The 5,000-nt window shown below is 41.6% G+C and overlaps 1 protein-coding gene across 1 annotated transcript in view; it reads right to left on the bottom strand.

The window, feature by feature from the left end:
- The window catches only part of LOC122259766 (SH3 and cysteine-rich domain-containing protein), a 295,127-nt gene that overhangs the window by 112,420 nt on the left and 177,707 nt on the right, over positions 1-5,000 (bottom strand). The window lies entirely within an intron of this gene.

Here is a 5,000-nt window from a genome sequence, read left to right as displayed (position 1 = left end):
CACCAACACCCCCACACCCACACCCACACACACACCACACCACCCCCACCCCCACCAAAAACTCTATCTATAACTATAAATATAAAATATCAAAATCTACTCACACTATAAATGAAAATCTATATACCATATATACCAGAAACAAAACTATATCAATCTAAAACAAACTAAAAAAATATACCACACTCACACAAACTAACACAAAACATCAGAGTGACAAAACAAAACTCTATAAAACAACACTAACTATATAAATCAAAATATCTCACACTCAGAGATGAGATATAAGAGATAGTTGACATATTCACAGATCTGTGAGATAGTATGTAGAGTTAGAGACATATAGAGAGAGAGAGAGATATTGTATTGTGATGAAGAGTAGAGAGTAATGAGAGATAGTATTAGTGTGTTGTGTGTAGAGAGATAGTGTGTGTGTGTGTGTGTGTGATGAGATTGAGAGAGCATTGTATTGAGAGAGATGACAGACACCAATCCACACACACAAACCCACACACAACACACACACACTCACACACACACAAACACACCACATCACACAACCACACTCACACACACACTCACCACACACATATAGAGATATATATATAGATAGGATAGAGAGATAGAGTGATAGATAGTAGTAGTCAGATAGATGAGAGTGAGAGTTATAAATGATAGAGATTAGAAGATTGATAGAGGAGTAGTAGATATGAGAGTGAGATATTATAGAGAGAGATAGAGATAGAGATTGATAGGTGTGAGAGAGAGGATGATGAGACCAACAAACCACACCACATACTCACTCACACACACACACCAAACACACACACACACACACTCTCACACTCCTACACACTCACACACACAACACGTAACAAATACTCACACTACTCACACACACACACACAACACACACACACCACACACACACACACCCAATCACAGACACACGGTAAAATACATTTATATAAAAACAAAACCATATACAAATAACAAACCTCCAACCCCCCTCCGACCCACACTCCACCCACACACCCACCCACCCACACACACCACACACACACCCACACCCACACACACCCCCCCACCCACACCTAAAAAATCAACAATATAACAATATATCACACTAATATAAAAATATCTAAATAAAAAAAAAAAACTATCAATTAATATTCCATAAACCCACTATCAACCCCACCCACACACACCCCCACACACACCCCCACACACACACCCCCACACACCCCCACACACACACACACAAATATATAAATCAATAATATATAAAAAAATATAAAAAAACGCAAAATATGACAACTATTAATATAAATCTGCCTATCAGAACAAAAAATCCCAATACAAACAACTATCTCAAAAATATATCTCACTCCATCACACACAACATCCAACTCAACCACAAAAATCTAATAACAACTCACCACAAACACACACTAAATAACTGACAAAGTCAATAACTCAATAACACACTCACAACTCTCAATTACACAAATAATAAAAAACAGCAATAGTCTATATAACTAAACCATATACAATAAAAATACACTATAACAAATATAAAACTAAAAATAACAAACACTCACAACACAATAAATAACACACACCACACACACACCACGTTATATATATATATATATTATATAGAGAGAGTAGAGAGATATATAGATATAAATAGTGAGATATCTATAGATAGACATACACTCACACCACACACACACACACACACACACACACACACACACACACACACACACACACACACACCACACCCACCCCCACACACACCCCCACACACACACACACACACACACACTCCCACACACACACCCTCCCCCACCCCACACACGCACTCACACTCACACACACACACACACACGCACACACACACTCGCACACACACACACACCCACACCCACACACCCACACTCACACACACACCCCCACACACACACCACACACACCCACACTCGCACCACACACCCACACACCACCTCCCCCCACACTCAACAACACACCACACACCCCCCCCAACACAACACACACCACACACACACATCAACACCCCACTCACACAACAACACACACACACACACACCCCCACACACATACACACACACACACAAACACACACACACACACTCACACACACACACACACACACACACACTACACTCACACACACACACACACAAACACACACACACACGCCACTAATATATAGACACACACACCCCCCACACACACCCACCCACACACACAACCACACACCCCCACACACACACACACCCACACACACACACACACACCACCCCACAGATACCAATCAGTAGACTACACACACACACACACACACACACACACACACACACACACACACTCTTGCCACAACTCAACATGCAAACTCACAAACACACCCACACACACTCACACACATCACTCTATCACACACTACACTCGCTCACTCTCTCCCACCTCCACGTCTCTTCTCTTCACACTCTCTACTCTCACTCTCTCACACCGCACAATAAAAACACTATCACTAAAAAAATAAAATAACAATATATCTAATCAAAATCTATATCACACACAAAAAATAAATAAAACACCTACACAGACACATCACTCTACAATCAAACACACACACTCACAACACACACACACAGAAAAAACACACACACCCACACCACAAAAACACCCCCCACACTAAATAACACATAAATAACCCAAACACTAACACAAAAACCCTCTCACAAACACCAAACATATAACAAACACTCACAAACCCACACACAAACAGCAGTTACACACACAACTCTCACACACACACCCCCTGACACCAAACACTCACACACACACACACCACCCACACCCACACACACATACACAAAAAGACCTTCACACAGTACATACACACATACACACACAACCACACTCACACACACACACAAACCACACTCAAACACACCCCCCCCACCCCCCCCCCCGCCCGCCCCACACGCACACACACACACACACACAAACACACTCACACACACACACACACAACACAAACTAACACATCATCAAAATAACTAACACACAACACCCCCCCAATTGAGGGCATTGTGGAGTGTGATGAGTGATAGACCTGACAACCAGAATAAATATATAAAAAATAATATTAAATAAAAAAATAAAATATTTTGGGGTAAATCATGCTCATGATACCCTTTGTTTTCAATGCTTGAGAGGCATATTGTTGACGCAGTGATCGTGCATGTGTCAGACAAAGAAAGTGGCAGATGCACATCTTTATCATGCACATGTAGAGACAGATAACATATGATTAACACAAATATTCTTTATAGCCTTTACCTAAATGAATACATACATGCAATCATATGTTCATATTCCTTAAACACTACCAATGTTTCTCTATCTTTACATATATCCATTTGTATATTTTTTCTCCATACATATACATATACATATAATTACATGAATATTTACATACATAAAACATGAACACCTATAAAGGTATAATATACATACATAAATACATACATACATATAAAAGGCGAAGGAGAATAAGGAGAACAAGAAAACCTGCCAGAGGTAGAATAATGACAAAGACAATCAAAAGAAGGTTGTAATACGCAGAAAGGAAAGGATTGACATGTACAAAAAAGACATGCTAACAGAGGGAACAAAATAAGATTCCTGTACATTTAGAAATTCAGTAAAAGTTATATGATTAAAAAAAAAATGCATATATATATATATATATATATATATATATATATATATATATATATATATATATATATATATATATATATATATAAGGTAAAATATTTGTAGATAATTCTTAAAAATTTATGAGCGAAAAAAAACTTACCAATTTGTACAGATTATGCAATCCCATCTTGGACAAAATGACGTCGACTTTTTTAAACTACAGAGTAAAATTCTTGATTGGGGTTGTTGGGTGTTATGTGCTTGGTCAGAATCCAGCACTAGATTGTTTAGAGATTACAAAAATATTTCTAATCTAAACGCAGAAGGGGAGTGCAATCTAATGAATAACTATAGGTAAATAGCTATTACTATGCTAAAGTTACCAAAGTCTGTACAGGTTAGATAACATACTACGGACAAATACTGGTATAAAACGTTTGCTAGTATTGCTATTGCCGTTATACAAGGACGCGGGTTAATCCGTGCTTGTGTATTACGGGTTATACAGGAAGTACTGCACGCTATTGTACGGGTTTTCCGTGCCTGTTGAACTACGGGAAGTACTCCACACTATGTACAGGTTATCTGAGGACTACGAGGATGGTCTAGTGACAGAGCTTTACCTCGTGCAGAACCCACTACCTTCTTGGGCCTCTGATCTTTTCCACAAAGCTTGACAAAGTCCAGTTTCAGAGGAAGACGGAATAATATATTTTTTTTTTTTCACAGGGGGGAAAGAGCGCGGGATTGAGCAGCTGAGGCTTCAAGTACACTCGCTAGACGTCGGGCGCGCCACAAGGAACGTGTGAGAGACAGAGAGGAGAACGGCGGACGAGGGAACTGCGACGTTAGTTAGGGAGTGAGGGAGTGAGTGTGGTTGGAACGGTGCGAGGGGCGGCGGAAGGTGCGAGGCCGGGCGTCTTCTGCCTGCCAGGGGACGAGCGTGACTGACGCTGCTCCGTATGTGGGAGCCTCTAGACTCCCTCCCGTTCCCTGCTCCGCCCCCTCGACCCCTGCCCCGCCCCCTTGCCCCCCTCCGCTCTCCTTGCTTGCTTGCTTGCTCCCGCCTTGCCCCCCACGAATCCTTGCCCTGCTCCTTGCCTCAAAGCTTCTTCGACACCTGCCGTCCTCCAAGCACAAGGGCCCAGCATATGCCGCGCGCTCCCCCGAAGCTTCGTGCCACGCTTCGAGCCGCTTCACGTGCCCTGCCTGAACTATCTGACCCTTGATGGCTTCACCCTCCCTTGCCCTCCGCCCTCAACACT

The sequence above is a fragment of the Penaeus japonicus genome, unplaced genomic scaffold (genome assembly GCF_977035675.1).
Source record: "Penaeus japonicus unplaced genomic scaffold, GWHDUDI00000001_assembly GWHDUDI00000029, whole genome shotgun sequence".
Taxonomy (NCBI): domain Eukaryota; kingdom Metazoa; phylum Arthropoda; class Malacostraca; order Decapoda; family Penaeidae; genus Penaeus; species Penaeus japonicus.
This window is presented reverse-complemented; position numbering and strand designations above follow the sequence as displayed.